Here is an 18186-nt window from a genome sequence, read left to right as displayed (position 1 = left end):
GAGTTGCTGAATCTAGTCCCACAGTGAGAGCACCTGAACGGTCTCATCAGTGTGAACAAGCTGATGGGACATCAGTTCCCTGGACGTTTTATAGAATTTCCCACAGTTTAAACATTTGAAAGGTCTGTCTTTAATAATAATCATCTCTATTGTCACAAGTAAGCTGACATTAACATTGCAATGAAGTGAAAAGCTCCGAGTCGCCACATTCTGCCGTCTGTTCGGGTACACGGTGGGAGAATTCAGAATGTCCAAATTACCCAACAGCACGTTAGATAAACTCGGTCAGTTCTCACTGGAACAACAAAGGTTGAGAGGCGAGCTGATAGAGGTTTACAAGATTATGAGTGGTATGGACAGAGTGGATAGTCAGATGCTCTTTCCTAGGGTAGGAGAGTCAAGTACGAGGGGGACATAGGTTTAAAGTGCGTGGGGAAAAGTTCAGAACAGATGTGCGAAGCAGGTTTTTTATACAGGATGGGAAATATATGGAACGTGCTGCCTGGGGAGGTGATGGGAGCAGGTACGGTAGCGCCATTTAAGGGACAACTAAATAAATATATGAATAGGGTGGGAATGTAAGGATATGGACTCCATAAGTGCAGACAGTTTTAGTTTAGGCAGGTACCATATCGACGCAGGCTTGGAGGGCCAAAGGGCCTGTTCCTGTGCTGTATTGTTCTGTTTTTTTTTAAATTTAGAGTACCCAATTCACCTTTTCCAATTAAGGGACAATTTAGCATGTTCAATCCACCTACCCTGCACATCTTTTGGGTTGTGGGGGTGACACCCACGCAAACAAGGGGAGAATGTGCAAACTCCACACGGACAGTGACCCAGAGCTGGGATTGAACATGGGACCTCGGTGCCGTGAGACTGCAGTGCTACCACTGCACCACCGTGCTGCTCTTGTATTGTTCTATGTTCACCTCTTTCGGGACTCGTGGGAGGAAACTGGAGCACCCGGAGGAAACCCACGCAGACACGGGGAGAACATGCAGACTCCGCACAGACACCCAAGCCACAAATCGAACCTGGGACCCTGGCGCTATGAAGCAACAGTGCTAACCACTGTGCTACTGTATCACCCCAATATGATCCCACTAGTATTTCAGCAAGGTGGATGAATCCCTTCCCACAATCAGATGAATGGCCTCTCCCCAGTGTGAATTCGCTGGTGGACAGTGAGTTTAGATGATCGCCTGAACCCAGCCCCGCAGTGAGAGCACCTGAACGGTCTCTCATCAGTGTGAATATATTGGTGGGACATCAGCTCCCAGGAGCCTTCATAACATTTCACATAGGCTGGGCATTTAAAAGGTCTCTCATCAGTGTGAACATGTTGATGGTACATCTGTTTTCCAGAGCTTTTAAAGAACTTCCCACAGTGCAGACATTTAAAAGGCATTTTGTCAGTGTGAACGCGCTGGTGTCTCAGTAGGGTGGATAAATGAGTGAATCCCTTCCCACACTCAGTGCAGGCAAATGGTCTCTCCCCGGTGTGAACTCGCTGCTGTTTCAGTCACTTGGATGAATCAGTCAATCCTTTCCCACACACACAGCAGGTGAACAACTTCTCTCCAATGTGAACCCGCTGTTGTGTCAGCAAGTTTGATGACCAAGTAGATCTCTTCCCACACACGGAGCAGATGAATGGTCTCTCCCCAGTGTGAGTGCGTTGATGAGTTTCCAGCTCAGACGGGAAACCAAATGCCACCTTACAATCCCCACATTTCCACGGTTTTGTGCCAGTGTGAATGCGCTTGTGTCTTGACAGGCCAGAAGATTGGCTGAAACCTCGTCCACACACACAACACATGTATGGTTTCTCTCCACTGTGAACGGTGTTTTTTCCTTCCATGTGAATCGATGGAATTCCCTGCCCAGTGAAGCAGTTGAGGCTCCTTCATTAAATGTTTTCAAGATAAAGATAGATAGTTTTTTGAAGAATAAAGGAATAAAGGGTTATGGTGTTCTGGCGGGAAAGTGGAGCTGAGTCGACAATACATCAGCCATGATGTCATTGAATGGCGGAGCAGGCTCAAAGGTCCAGATGGCCTACTCCTGCTTCTAGTTCTTATGTTCTTATATTATGTTCAAAACCTGCTAATATTCAGTAACGATAACTTAAGCGACTCCGTCAGATCCTGATGTGATGTTTCCCGAATGCAAACCTTCCCCTTCCAATATCCTGTGAAATCAGTTTAGACAGAAAGACCAGAAATCCAGAAAAACACAAAGGTGGGTTGTGAAATTGAGCTGAAATCTGGTCATTTGTGAGGCCGGCACTAGGAAAAGGTGACCTTGAAAACTGTCAGATGTTCACAAAAGAACAACTGATTCACTGATGTCATTCAGGGAAGGGAACCTTCCACAGATCTGGGCCAGAAAAGTTTCAGGCCTCTGTGGGGGGAGGAGAGTGAGAAAAGATTGAGAACAGAGGCGGAGAAGGAGAGGGAATTTATATTTCCAAAATCTGAGATTCAGGCTACTAGACTAGAAGGGCTTGAGGTTCATAAGGAGGAGGTGTTAACAATTCTGGAAAGGGTGAAAATAGATAAGTCCCCTGGGCCAGATGGGATTTATCCTAGGATTCTTAGGGAAGCTAGGGAGGAGATTGCTGAGCCTTTGGCTTTGATCTTTAAGTCACCTTTGTCAACAGGAATAGTGCCAGAAGACTGGAGGATAGCAAATGTTGTCCCCTTGTTCAAGAAGAGGAGTAGAGACAACCCCGGTAACTATAGACCAGTGAGCCTTACTTCTGTAGTGGGCAAAATCTTGGAAAGGTTTATTTTATTTTATTTTTTTATTTTTTTTATTCTCCTCCATTTTCACATTTTCTCCCACATTTACATCCATCAACAATAAACAATAATCAGCAAGATATGTCAGTCCCCATAATAACAACGATCCCATCTACCCACCAACCCCCAAACCTCAACCCACATGTTTACATAAACAAATGACAAAAAGGAATCAGGGATTACCCGTAGTCACCCTTAATCTTACACAGCTCCCACCCCCCCACCCCCCAACCCCCCACCCCCACCCCAGGTCTCCAGCTCCTCCCGTCCACTGCCTCTTGTAAAACTCCTCCCCCCAACCTCGGTTCCTTACCCCCCAACTTTCCACCCTGGCTAGACCACTCGGACCCTGTTCTGCCAGGCTCCGATGGCCGCAGCTCCTCCCCCCACCTCGCTCCCGTTCACTGGCCGGCACAAACCGGCCAGCGTGGAGGCCCCCGCCCGGGTCCCTTTCCCACTTGCCCGGCCCCAGGAAAGCCCAAAGATCCCCTTTTAGCACACAAACCCCGCATATCCACCTACACCCCAAAGAACTCTCATTTGGAGTGAAAGTCCCGTCCCTTCCCTTGTCCAAATATATTACACATTGGCTCCTTTAGCCCATACACCCGCACACAGTGAAACAAAAAAGAAGAAAATACAGTCATGAGGTTACATCGGCACATGGCCATTCCTCAATTTGTCAGTTCTGCCACAGTCCTTCTGCTTTCGCAAACTCCTCCGCTGCTTCCGCCGTTCCAAAATAAAAGTCCCTGAGCTTGTAAGTCACCCTCAGCTTCGCTGGATATACAATGCCGCACCGCACCTTGCTAATGTACAGTGCCCTCTTCACCCGGTTGAAGGCAGCCCGCCGCTTTGCCAGCTCCACCGTAAAGTCCTGGTATACACGTACACCAGCTCCAGCCCACTGCACCACCCGCTTATGCTTGGCCCAGCTCAGGACCTTCTTCTTCACCCTGTACCTACGGAAGCACAGAGGCACTGCCCTTGGCGGCTCACTTGCCTTTGGTACAGGCCTCCACGACCGATGAGCCCGATCCAGTTCATATCGGGAGGGATCCGCCCCCTCCCCCAATGGTTTTGCCCGCATCGCGGCAAAATACTCAGTCGGCTTCGGTCCTTCAACTCCTTCGGGTAGCCCCACAATCCTCAAGTTCTGTCGCCTGGATCTATTTTCCAGGTCTTCCATTTTTCCTCGCAGATCCATGTTAGTATCCATCACCTTCCGCATCTCTTTCCCCATTGAGGCAAGTTGATCACCATGCTGCAATAATGTCTCCTCCACTTCCTTCAGCGCCTCCCCTTGCTCTCGCACCTCTGCCACTGCGCTCGCCACCTCCGTCCTCACCGGGGAAACCGCCTCCTCCACCAGCACACTCAAAACCTCCCTCATCTCCTTCCTCACCGTCTCCATGCATTTCGCAATCTGCGCCAACTGCTTTTCAAATTCCGCAGCCATCACCTTGGTTATTTCTTCAGCCGTAAACAGTGCGGCCTTCCCTGGTGCTCCAGCCTCCATTTTTCCTGGTGACCCCGCGGTAACCTTTCCACACCCCGACGGACCTCCAGCTGGTTTTTTTTCGGCCGTTTTTTTGCTCACCCTCGACATTTTTCTTTGGGTTTTTTTCCCTCCTGTGTCTTCACTGTGCCTCCTCTGTGCCTTCTCCCTGCTTCTGCCGCCTCCGTGGACCCTGGGACTGGGCTTAAAACCCCGAAAATGCCGTTCCCGAGCAGGAGCTCTCCATTGTGCAGCCGCCTCCTGCCCACCGTCACCGGAAGTCCCTTGGAAAGGTTTATAAGTGATAGCGTGTGTAATCATCTGGAAAGGAATAATTTGATTAGACATAGTCAACACGGTTTTGTGAAGGGTAGGTTGTGCCTCACAAACCTTATTGAGTTCTTTGAGAAGGTGACCAAACAGGTGGATGAGGGTAAAGCAGTTGATGTGGTGTATATGGATTTCAGTAAAGCGTTTGATAAGGTTCCCGACGGTAGGCTACTGCAGAAAATACAGAAGCATGGGATTCAGGGAGATTTAGCAGTTTGGATCAGAAATTGGCTCGCTGGAAGAAGACAAAGGGTGGTGGTTGATGGGAAATGTTCAGACTGGAGTCCAGTTACTAGTGGTGTACCACAAGGATCTGTTTTGGGGCCACTGTTGTTTGTCATTTTTATAAGTGACCTGGAGGAGGGCGTAGAAGGATAGGTGAGTAAATTTGCAGATGACACTAAAGTCGGTGGAGTTGTGGACAGTGCGGAAGGATGTTACAAGTTACAGAGGGACATAGATAAGCTGCAGAGCTGGGCTGAGAGGTGGCAAATGGAGTTTAATGCAGAAAAGTATGAGGTGATTCATTTTGGAAGGAATAACAGGAAGACAGAGTACTGGGCTAATGGTAAGATTCTTGGCAGTGTGGATGAGCAGAGAGATCTCGGTGTCCATGTACATAGATCCCTGAAAGTTGCCACTCAGGTTGAGAGGGTTTTTAAGAAGGCGTACGGTGTGTTAGCTTTTATTGGTAGAGGGACTGAGCTTCGGAGCCATGAGGTCATGTTGCAGCTGTACAAAACTCTGGTGCGGCCGCATTTGGAGTATTGCGTGCAGTTCTGGTTGCCGCATTATAGGAAGGATGTGGAAGAAATGGAAAGGATGCAGAGGACATTTACCAGGATGTTGCCTGGTATGGAGGGAAAATCTTAGGAGGAAAGGCTGAGGGACTTGAGGCTGTTTTTGTTAGAGAGAAGAAGGTTAAGAGGTGACTTAATAGAGGCATACAAGATGATCAGAGGATGAGATAGGATGGACAGTGAGAGCCAACATTAAGGACATTTAAATGGTCATTGGATAAACATATGGATGACAATAGAATAGTGTAGATGGGCTTTAGATTGGTTTCACAGGTCGGTGCAACATCGAGGGCCGAAGGGCCTGTACTGCGCTGTAATATTCTATTCTATTCTATGTCACTGTTCCTTCACTGTTGTTGGGTGAAAATCCTGGAAATCCCACCCTGGCCACACTGTGGCTCAACCTACACATCATGTATTACATCAGTTTGAGAGGACAACTCACCATCATCTTCTCGAGGGCAACTAGGAGTGGGCAATGATTTCTCCCAGCAGTATCCACTCCCTGTGAAAGGATAAAATAAACACAGTTGCCAGGGAGGTGGATGGTGAGTAGAGAATGGAGTTTGTAGCAGGGCCATAAGACAATGGCTTCACTATTTATTTTTTAAAATAAATTTAGAGTTCCCAATTATTATTTTCCAATTTAGCGTGGCCAATCCACCTACGCTGCACATCTTTGGGTTGTGGGGATGAAACCCACGCAGACACTGGGAGAATGTGCAAACTCAATGACTTCACTATTTCCAATGTTTAATTGGAGGAAATTTCTGTTCACCCAATTCTGGATGTCAGACAAGTCAGGGCGATGTGTGAATTGGAGGTGGTGGTTTTCATATACACCTCTTACTTTGGGGAAGTTGGGGGTTTGAGATTCTGTCAAAGTTATTGTTCAAGTTGTAGTTGTATAAAATCTGTCTCCTTCGCCTCCTGTCTCTCCACTTCTATTTGTCCCCTTCTGCTCCCAAAGTGCCCAGAGTGCAGTGTCGGCCCACACTGGGTGTCAGCTTCCCTTCCCTGAAGGACATTACTGAACCAGTTGGGTTTTTAATGACAATCCAGCCGTTTTCATGGCCACATTTTCCCAATCCCAGCCCCACAAATTACCAGATTCATTCAGCTCAATTTCACATCCTGTCTTTGTGTTTTTGTGGGTTCTCTCTCGCTCCCATTTTTCTATTTTAAATCTATTTCACAGGATGTTACAAGGGGAGGATTTGCCTCTGGAAACTTAAATCAAACATCACCTCAGGATATTTTTGTTTAGTAAATTTAGAGTACCCAATTATTTTTTCCAATAAAGCAGCAATTTAGCACGGCCAGTTCACCTACCCTGCACATCTTTGGGTTGTGGGGGTGAGACACAGAAATGGGGAGAATGTGCAAACTCCACACAGACAGTGACCCGGGGCCAGGATCGGCGCTGTGTGGCAGCAGTGCTAATCACATCAGGATCTGATGGAATCTCCCAGTTTATCGGAACCGGAATATATTTTGAACATGGAAGGAAAAGCACCGTTCTCAGTGGGAAGAAGCCATACACATGTTCTGTGTGTGGATGAAGCTTCAGCCGATTAGCTGTCCTGTCGAGACATAAGTGCAGTCACACCGGAGAAAAAACATGGAAATGTGGGAAAGGATTCAATTACCCATATAAGCTCGAAATTCACGAACGCAGCCACACTGGGGAGAGGCCATTCACCTGCTCTATGTGTGGGAAAGGATTCCCTCCGTACACCCTACAGATACACCAGCGAGTTCACACTGAGGAAAAACTGTTCACCTGCTCCAAGTGTGGCAAAGGTTTCATTCAATCATCCCAACTCATGCGGGTTCACAGTGAAGACACGCAAACACGAGGAGAATGTGCAAACTCTACATGGATAATGACCCGGAGCTGAGATTGAACCCAGGTCCTCGGCGATGCGAGGAAGCAGTGCTAAATATTGCACCACCGAGCCGCCCCTCAATTGGTTTTGTTTTAAAATAAAGTTAAATCTCGTGGCGTAAAACAAGTCATTGGTTAAAGCAAGACATTTGATTTCCTGTGTGTTTATTGTTTCTAACTAGATAGTAACACTGTGTGAAGTTAAAACAGGCTCTTCAGAGTAAAATAATTTCAAAGTGATGCACCCTAGCTTCAGCATAACACCCATGCTCTTGGCTTACACCAGTTAGCCGTCCAGATGAGAATGCCATCACCAGCGACTGAGACCAGCTCTTATTCTGCATCCTCAGTCCATTCATCCTCCAGGACCAGTAAACTATTCTCATCTGTAATGGGTTCAATGTTTTTCCTGAATGTTTAGAGCCACAGAGTAGAACCATACTGTGTAGAAAGAGGCCATTTGACTCATCGAGTCTGCACTGATCTTCTGGAAGAGCATCCTACCTCGGCCCACTCCCTGCCCCATTCCCATAACCTAACCTGTACATTCCTGGACACAAAGGGGCATTCAATATGGCCAACCACCTGACTTTCACAGCTTTGGACTGTAAACCGGTGCACCCGGAGGAAACCCACGCAGACATGGGGTGTAGGAGCGTTTTCAGAGGCTAAGTATTCAGCTGTCTTTCACGTGGGAGAGTCCACCTCTTAAATACAGCTCAGCTAACACACAGACTCATGGAGACAGCAACTCTGGTAAAGACATTCTTTATTTGCCAACGTACGATGGGAGAGCAATCTGGGGCAGATTGACTCTACCTTACGTTGCTCTAGGTTCAATAATTGTACAATTTCCAAACATCAGTCGCCCTGCCTCAGCTGGACTTGATACAATCATTGTGGCCATAGATTACATACATTGACCAATATAATTGCTTTTGGACAATCTGGGGCTGCGTGACCAGCTCCTGCACATGTCAGGCCTTACTCATGCTCTTCTAATGTTTCCCAGGCCCTTCTTATCCACTGACCTTGATGCTTTGTACAAACGGTCCTCTTTATCTTTCTTCTACCTCTGAATGGTACCATTGTCTAATTAGTCCAGGCTGTTTGGAGCTGGGCATGAGGAATATTTCTGCTGAGCTGAGTCGCCTGCATTTTGTGCGTGTCTGTTCTTCCCAGGAATGTGGTACTTACTTTAATCTAATGGCCTGTCCTATAAGCCCCCTTTTACGGGGAGAATGTGCAAACTGCACACAGACAATCACGAAAGGCCGGAATTGAACCCGAGTCCCTGGTGCTGTGAGGCAGCCGTGCTAATCACTGTGCCACCCCAATAGCTTCTCAATTATAATTCAACAGTTGCTTCTCAGTACTACTTTAAAATTACTTATCAGCTTGACCCTATTTTGGGTAATCTGTGATTCCCATACACAATTCTTCGAAGTGGTGCCAGGAGTGGGATTGATCTGGTCCAGATCACAGGCTTGAGAAGCAGCATTCTTGTTGAAAGTGGATGGAGATGCTCCTTTGTGAATTCAGGAGTCTACAATGATATTGGTATAAACCTGAAATGACTGATTGATGGTCTGAGAGAGGAAACGGGTGTGCTGGGAGTGAGATATCCTGGGATTTGTAGAAGATTGACAGGGATTATCAGTATATCTTAATCGGCTTTGTAAAGAGGTTCAGAAAGGGTAACATTAAGTTGAAGAAGGTCCAGGATCAGTTAGTCCACAGTACATGTGTGTCTTACAACTGTATGAAAAGTACAAGGAGTTAATGGAATGGGTCAATAAGTTTAAAAACAAAAGTGATGATTAGTTGGCGAGCATTGCTGTCCGACACAATCAGTTATGATTGAAACAGGAGGGGCGGCACGGTGGAGAGTGGTTAGCACTGCTGCATCACGGCGCCGAGGTCCCAGGTTCGATCCCGGCTCTGGGTCACTGTCCGTGTGGAGTTTGCACATTCTCCCCTTGTCTGCGTGGGTCTCACCCCCAGAACCCAAAATGATGTGCAGGTTAGATGGATTGGCCATACTAAAATTGCCCCTTAATTGGGAAAAACAGAATTGAATGCTCAAAATTTAAAAAAAACGATTGAAACAGGAGGCACATGTCAATAATAATAATAATCTTTATTGTCACAAGTAAGAATTATATCAGAAAAAAAAACTTTACCAAACTCTGGAACAAAATATTGAATTACAGACATAATACCGACTGGGTGAGGAATTAGAAGATGCAAGGAGGCTGTTGAAGGAATTAGTTCAACAACAAACTGTCACTTCCCCTGAAGCAGACCACATCCTCAGTTTAGATCAAATCCGACAGCTTCGGGAACAAATTAGCAGCAACAGCTCTCATGGCTGCTGTCTCCGAAACCAGAGGAGGTGACCCTCGTGGCTGCTGTCTCCGAAACCAGAGGAGGTGACCCTCGTGGCTGCTGTCTCCGAAACCAGAGGAGGTGACCCTCGTGGCTGCTGTCTCTGAAACCAGAGGCAGTGACCCTCATGGCTGCTGTCTCCGAAACCAGAGGAGGTGACCCTCGTGGCTGCTGTCTCTGAAACCAGAGGAGGTGACCCTCGTGGCTGCTGTCTCCAAAACCAGAGGCAGTGACCCTCGTGGCTGCTGTCTCTGAAACCAGAGGCAGTGACCCTCATGGCTGCTGTCTCCGAAACCAGAGGCAGTGACCCTCATGGCTGCTGTCTCCGAAACCAGAGGAGGTGACCCTCGTGGCTGCTGTCTCCGAAACCAGAGGAGGTGACCCTCGTGGCTGCTGTCTCTGAAACCAGAGGCAGTGACCCTCATGGCTGCTGTCTCCGAAACCAGAGGCAGTGACCCTCGTGGCTGCTGTCTCTGAAACCAGAGGAGGTGACCCTCGTGGCTGCTGTCTCTGAAACCAGAGGAGATGACCCTCATGGCTGCTGTCTCTGAAACCAGAGGTGACCCTCGTGGCTGCTGTCTCTGAAACCAGAGGCGGTGACCCTCATGGCTGCTGTCTCCAAAACCAGAGGTGACCCTCGTGGCTGCTGTCTCCGAAACCAGAGGCGGTGACCCTCATAGCTGCTGTCTCCGAAACCAGAGGCGGTGACCCTCATAGCTGCTGTCTCCGAAACCAGAGGAGGTGACCCTCATGGCTGCTGTCTCTGAAACCAGAGGCGGTGACCCTCATAGCTGCTGTCTCCGAAACCAGAGGAGGTGACCCTCATGGCTGCTGTCTCTGAAACCAGAGGCGGTGACCCTCATAGCTGCTGTCTCCGAAACCAGAGGAGGTGACCCTCATGGCTGCTGTCTCTGAAACCAGAGGAGGTGACCCTCATGGCTGTTGTCCCCAAAACCAGAGGCAGTGACCCTCATAGCTGCTGTCTCCGAAACCAGAGGAGGTGACCCTCATGGCTGTTGTCCCCAAAACCAGAGGCAGTGACCCTCATAGCTGCTGTCTCCGAAACCAGAGGAGGTGACCCTCATGGCTGTTGTCCCCAAAACCAGAGGCAGTGACCCTCATAGCTGCTGTCTCCGAAACCAGAGGAGGTGACCCGCATAGCTGCTGTCTCCGAAACCAGAGGTGACCCTCATAGCTGCTGTCTTCGAAACCAGAGGAGGTAACCCTCGTAGCTGCTGTCTCCGAAACCAGAGGAGGTGGCCTCTGGCTCTTGCTGGGTCAGTCAAGTTGAAAGCACTTCCCCCTCTGCTCTGCCTCTTCTATGCAATGAGGAAATGCTGGTTTGTGTGTGTGTGGTCACCCAGGCCAGGGATACAGGATAGGCTGAGACCCAGGCAGAAAGGGGAGGAGGTGGGGGGGGGGGTAAATCGGTGGAGAACTATCCTCATCCACTAGGCTCAGGGAAAAGGTCACCACCCGACCAATCACAGACCCCTTTCTCCCTTTTCATGTCTCTGAAACAGGAATCGGGGTGACAGTGAATATGGACACCAGCCCCCCTCATCCTCACCACAATATTAAAAATATTTTAAACGTCCCATGCTGAGTTAGAGAAGGAGGACCTGAAACAGCTTCACCCAGCTGTATGTTCCCAGAGTGAAGCTGAGAACTGGAGAGGGACACTCACTCGGTGAAATAGAACCTGACTTCAGGAGGGCTGTATGGGAAGGGAATCTTGACTTTCACCCAGTTCTAGTTAACATTAAATAGTCTCCCACTGAAATACCGAGTGTTGGATGGCACGGTGGTGCAGTGGCACTGCTGCCTCACGGCGCCAAGGATCCGGGTTCGATCCCGGCCCCAGGTCACTGCACATGAGGAGTTTGCACATTCTCCCCATGCGTTTCACCCCCACAAACCAAAAAGATGTGCAGGATAGGTGGATTGGCCATGCTAAATTGCCCCTTAATTGGGGCAATTTTAATCAAAACAAGCTTTATTCTAAGAACATAGTTAACAAATATATACACCCACAGCAAGAATTTTTATCAATTACAAACATAAAGACACCCCACAGCGACACTTATCTATGTATAACACTGAATGAATTCCCCCTTAACTGTTACTATTCATAAACAAAATCCCATTAACCAAAAACCTCTTTTCAAGGGCGCGGTCCAGCACTCTGCATTCTCACTTGAATAAGACTGGCTTTTCCTGAGATTCTGACCCGTCTCAACCCGTGTAGTTCTTATTTTGTTATGTTCTTATCTCCTGGGGAAACCAGGCCTTTAATTGGAAACATTGGGAAAGAGACCATCATTTTAGCCGGACAAATAAATATGTCAAGCTGAGGGAGCAAAGGATGTCAATGTCTTTAATGCCACCCGAGGAAGGAGCTGTGTTTCAAAAGCTATTGATTCTAAACAAACCTGTTGCATTTTAACGTGGTGTTGTAAGACTTCTTACTGTGCCCACCCCAGTCCAACACCGGCATCTCCACACAATGTCTTTAAGAGAGAGAGAAACCTGGGTCAAACTTTCCAGAGTCTGCACCCTCCCTGGATTCACTTCCTTTCCCTTCAGTTGCTGCAAGTGACCAAATGAAGGTGAGAATGAGAAAAGAAATGGAAAGGGGGAGAAAATAAGTTTTTTACTTACAGATGTTGGAGACATGAGGAAGCTTCAGTCTGTGTGAAGCTCGCTCTTCATTAACACAAAGGCCGCGCTCTGATTGACTAGAGGGCCAGAGTCCTTCCGGTTATCCAACAGTTCCCATTGGTCAATACCTTCAGCAGGAAGCCATGATGTGGAGATACCGGCGTTGGACTGGGGTGAGCACAGTACGAAGTCTTACAACACCAGGTTAAAGTCCAACAGGTTTGTTTCGATGTCACAAGCTTTCAGAGCGCTGCTCCTTCATCTGACTTCGTACTGTTCAGCAGGAAGGTCAAGAAAGGCACCTCTGCACATGCGCAGTCCCGGGGCGGGGGAGAGGGGGGGGGGGAGGGGGGAGGTCACCGTGCGACTTCACGCTCTGGCCGGAGCCGTCGTCTGTTTGCCTGGCTTGTCTCTAGGTGGTGAGGGGGGAGAAGCGATCAAGGGGTGGGGACGGGGCCGCCATCTCCGGGCCTGCGCCCTATAAGCCTGAGACGTCACCGCGGAGCAGAGTGAAACCATTGTGACGTCAGCGGAAGTTGGACTTCAGAATAAAACTCTGTGTAATATCTGGGAGCAAATCAATGTTTACCCCTTTCCATTTCTTTCCTCATTCGGGGAGGGCATTATGACTTTCAGTAACTGAAGGGAATAGAACTGAATCCAATCTGCAGATTACACATGTTTTCAGTCCAGTAATGTAAACATATATCTGTCTGGCAGCCTGCATGACAGGAAGCAGTGAGCAGGGATCTGTCAATCAGCCTGAATCAGCACCTTCAGGAGAATTGGGAGGGTCAATATTAGATACAGCAGAGTGAGAATGCAGTGAGAGTTACTGCTTTTGCAAAATGAGAGTATGTTCCATGGAAATGAGAATTGTCGGTCCTGAATTTCAATCCAGTACTGATGGTGATGATTTTTGTGAACTTTTAAAGGATATTAGAAGGTGAGGAATTACTGGCAGAAATCTCAAACCAAACGTCACATCAAACTCTGACAGTGTCACTCGATGCCTCGGCCTTTGAATCGAGAAGGAACATTTTGTCCGTTCTGCCTGCAGAAGGTTTTAAACATCAGTGTGACTAGAAAAGCACCAAGACACAGCTGATTGAGAGTGTTCCAGTTCACTGACTGGAACGAGCTTTGACCAGTTGCACAGGCTGAAAAAACATTGCACCATTCACAGCGGGGAGAGACCGTACCTGTATTCTGTGTGTGAACAAGGCTTCAACTGATTGTCCAACCTGGAGAGATACGAGGAAACCCTCACCATGGATAAACCATGGACTGTGGACAGGGATTCGGATCCCCATCAGAGCTGGAAACCCATGGACACAGTCACACTGAAGAGAGGCTGTTCACCTGCACTGAGTGTTGGCAGAAATTCAGTGATTCTTCCAACCTGCAGACACACCAGCGAGTTCACACTGGGGAGCAGCCATTCACCTGCACTGTGTGTGCTAAGGGATTCGCTCAGTTATCCAGCCTATTGAGACATAATGTCACTCACACCAATGAGAGACCCTTTAAATGCCCCGACTGTGGGAGTTGTTTCAAAAGGTCTCAGGAACTGATGGTCCACCAGCGCATTCACACTGAAGAGAGACCATTCAGCTGCTCTCACTGCACCAAAAGGTTTGGACGGTCATCCACACTGCAGAGACACCAGCAGGTTCACACCGGGGAGAGGCCATTCACCTGCTCTGACTGTGGGAAGGGATTCAGTGATTCATCCAACCTGCTGAGACACAAGCGAGTTCACACCGGGGAGAGGCCGTTTACCTGCACAGTGTGTGGGAAGGGATTTACTCAATCATCTGACCTGCAGGGACACCAGCGAGTTCACACTGGGGAGAGGCCGTTCACGTGCTCTGAGTGTGGGAAGGGATTTACTCGGTTAGACAACCTGCTGACACATCAGCGAGTTCACACTGGGGAGAGGCCATTCACCTGCTCAGTGTGTGGAAAGGGATTCACTCAGTTGTCCCACCTGCTGACACATCAGCGGGTTCACACTGGGGAGAGACCGTTCACCTGCTCCATGTGTGGGAAGAGATTCACTCAGTTATCCCATCTGCTGACACATCAGAGAGTTCACAAGTGATTACAGGAGCTGGATTCTGCTGTTATTGCTGCTGTTAATCACATCCAGGACTGCACTATGTTCATTCTGACAGTCGATGAAGTGGGAGGGTCAGAGGGTTTCTTTCTGCTGGACTCTCACAGTTTGCTTCCAGTAAGAGGCAGCACGTGATGCAGTGGTTAGCACTGCTGCCTCACGGCGCCGAGGATCCGGGTTCGATGCCAGCTGCAGGTCGCTGTCTGTGTGGAGTTTGCATATTCTCCTTGTCTGCATGGGCTCACCCCCACAACTCAAAAACATGTGCCGCATAGGTGGATTGGCCACATTAAATTGCCGCTTAATTGGAAAAAAGAGTTGGGTACTCTAAATTTTTTTAAAAGTTTGCTTCCAGTGGGCTGGTGTTCTTTGAGCCTGGGAGAGCAGATTTCCACAGAAATGACCCACAAAGGCTGAGGAAGGACTTTTATTTTATCCTGGACAGTAAATGAAATGAAAATCACTTATTGTCACCAGTAGGCTTCAAATGAAGTTACTGTTTTTCCCCCACTACAGGTAGATCTAAAATAAACACAGAAAGAACTGAAAAAACGCAGCAAGTCGGACACCATCTGTGGAGTGAGAAACAAAGTGAATGTTTCACGTCCAATTGTTCTGGACACCTGGTAGCTAAGAGACTGAACCAGAACCAGAACATTTTAAAGTTTTAAGATTGTGTGGAAAGATCGATTTGTTCCAGTAGTGATGATGTAAGAAATAGGGCTTGGTTATTTTATAAACAAACTTTGTTAAAACAAACAAAAACAATATTTAAACTTTAACTCTAAGGTTAACTGATTTACATAGAACACAGGAATTAGGAGCAGAAGAGGGCAAATCAGTCCTTCGAGCCTGCTCCGCCATTCAACCAGATCATGGCTGATCTCTTCCTGGTCTCAAATCCACCTCTCTACTTGCTCCCCATATCCCTTTCACCCATTTTTGATCAGAAATATATCTATCTCCTTGAAACCATTTAATGACTCAGATTCCACCGCACTCTGAAGCAGTGAGTTCCACAAATTTGCCACCCTCTGCGAGAGTTAGTTCCTCCTCATCTCAGTTCTAAATCTATTGCGCCTCAACCTATATCCATGACCTCTCGTTCTAGATTGCCCCACAAGGGGGAACATTTGGTCTACGTTTACTTTATCAATCCCTTTTAGTATTTTAAATACCTCAATCAGATCCCCTCTCATTCTTCTAAACTCCAGCGAGTAAAAGACCAAACTGTTTAATCTCTCCTCGGAAACAATCTGATGAACCTCCTCTGAACTGCCTCCAATGCCACCACATCCTTCCTCAAATAAGGAAACCAAAACTGCACAACATACTCCAGATGTGGTCTCACCAACACCCAAGACAATTACTTTTTTTTAAATTAAATATTTTATTGAAAATTTTTGGTCAACCAACACAGTACATTGTGCATCCTTTACACAATATTATAACAACACAAATAACAATGACCTATTTTATAAACAAAAAATGAATAAATAATAAATAACAAAAATGAAAACTAGCCCTAATTGGCAAATGCCTTGTTACAAGTAACACTCTCCAAAAATATAATTTAACAGTCCAATATATAATTATCTGTAGCAACGACCTATACATACTATACAGTATATATTAACAACCCTGAGAGTCCTTCTGGTTCCTCCCCCCCCGCCGATCCTGGGCTGCTGCTGCTGCCTTCTTTTTCCCATTCCGTCTATCTATCCGCAAGGTATTCGACGAACGGTTGCCACCGCCTGGTGAACCCTTGAGCCGACCCCCTTAGGACGAACTTAATCCGCTCTAGCTTTATAAACCCCGCCATGTCATTTATCCAGGTCTCCACCCCCGGGGGCTTGGCTTCTTTCCACATTAGCAATATCCTGCGCCGGGCTACTAGGGACGCAAAGGCCAAAACATCGGCCTCTCTCGCCTCCTGCACTCCCGGCTCTTGTGCAACCCCAAATATAGCCAACCCCCAGCTTGGTTCGACCCGGACCCCTACTACTTTTGAAAGCACCTTTGTCACCCCCATCCAAAACCCCTGTAGTGCCGGGCATGACCAAAACATATGGGTATGATTCGCTGGGCTTCTCGAGCACCTCGCACACCTATCCTCCACCCCAAAAAATTTACTGAGCCGTGCTCCAGTCATATGTGCCCTGTGTAATACCTTAAACTGAATCAGGCTTAGCCTGGCACACGAGGACGACGAGTTTACCCTGCTTAGGGCATCTGCCCACAGCCCCTCCTTGATCTCCTCCCCCAGCTCTTCTTCCCATTTCCCTTTTAGTTCATCTACCATAGTCTCCCCTTCGTCCCTCATTTCCCTATATATATCTGACACCTTACCATCCCCCACCCATGTCTTTGAGATCACTCTGTCCTGCACCTCTTGTGTCGGGAGCTGCGGGAATTCCCTCACCTGTTGCCTCGCAAAAGCCCTCAGTTGCATATACCTGAATGCATTCCCTTGGGGCAACCCATATTTCTCGGTCAGCGCTCCCAGACTCGCGAACTTCCCATCCACAAACAGATCTTTCAGTTGCGTTATTCCTGCTCTTTGCCACATTCCATATCCCCCATCCATTCCCCCCGGGGCAAACCTATGGTTGTTTCTTATCGGGGACCCCCCCCCCAAGGCTCCAGTCTTTCCCCTATGCCGTCTCCACTGTCCCCAAATCTTCAGTGTAGCCACCACCACCGGGCTTGTGGTGTAGTTCCTCGGTGAGAACGGCAATGGGGCTGTCACCATAGCCTGTAGGCTAGTCCCCCTACAGGACGCCCTCTCTAATCTCTTCCACGCCGCCCCCTCCTCCTCTCCCATCCACTTACTCACCATTGAAATATTAGCGGCCCAATAATGCTCACTTAGGCTCGGTAGTGCCAGCCCCCCCCTATCCCTGCTACGCTGTAAGAATCCCTTCCTCACTCTCGGGGTCTACCCGGCCCACACAAAACCCGTGATGCTCTTTTCAATCCTTTTAAAAAAAGCCTTCGTGATCACCACCGGGAGGCACTGAAACACAAAGAGGAATCTCGGGAGGACCACCATCTTAACCGCCTGCACCCTCCCTGCCATTGACAGGGATACCATATCCCATCTCTTGAAATCCTCCTCCATCTGTTCCACCAACCGCGTTAAATTTAACCTATGCAATGTGCCCCAATTCTTAGCTATCTGGATCCCCAGGTAACGAAAGTCCCTTGTTACCTTCCTCAACGGTAGGTCCTCTATTTCTCTACTCTGCTCCCCTGGATGCACCACAAACAACTCACTTTTCCCCATGTTCAATTTATACCCTGAAAAATCCCCAAACTCCCCAAGTATCCGCATTATTTCTGGCATCCCCTCCGCCGGGTCCGCCACGTATAGTAGCAAATCGTCCGCATACAAAGATACCCGGTGCTCTTCTCCTCCCCTAAGTACTCCCCTCCACTTCTTGGAACCCCTCAACGCTATCGCCAGGGGCTCAATCGCCAGTGCAAACAATAATGGGGACAGAGGGCATCCCTGCCTTGTCCCTCTATGGAGCCGAAAATATGCAGATCCCCGTCCATTCGTGACCACGCTCGCCACTGGGGCCCTATACAACAGCTGCATCCATCTAACATACCCCTCTCCAAAACCAAATCTCCTCAACACCTCCCACAAATAATCCCACTCCACTTTATCAAATGCTTTCTCGGCATCCATCGCC

This window comes from Scyliorhinus torazame, chromosome 5 (genome assembly GCF_047496885.1).
Source record: "Scyliorhinus torazame isolate Kashiwa2021f chromosome 5, sScyTor2.1, whole genome shotgun sequence".
NCBI classification, from domain to species: domain Eukaryota; kingdom Metazoa; phylum Chordata; class Chondrichthyes; order Carcharhiniformes; family Scyliorhinidae; genus Scyliorhinus; species Scyliorhinus torazame.
This window is presented reverse-complemented; position numbering follows the sequence as displayed.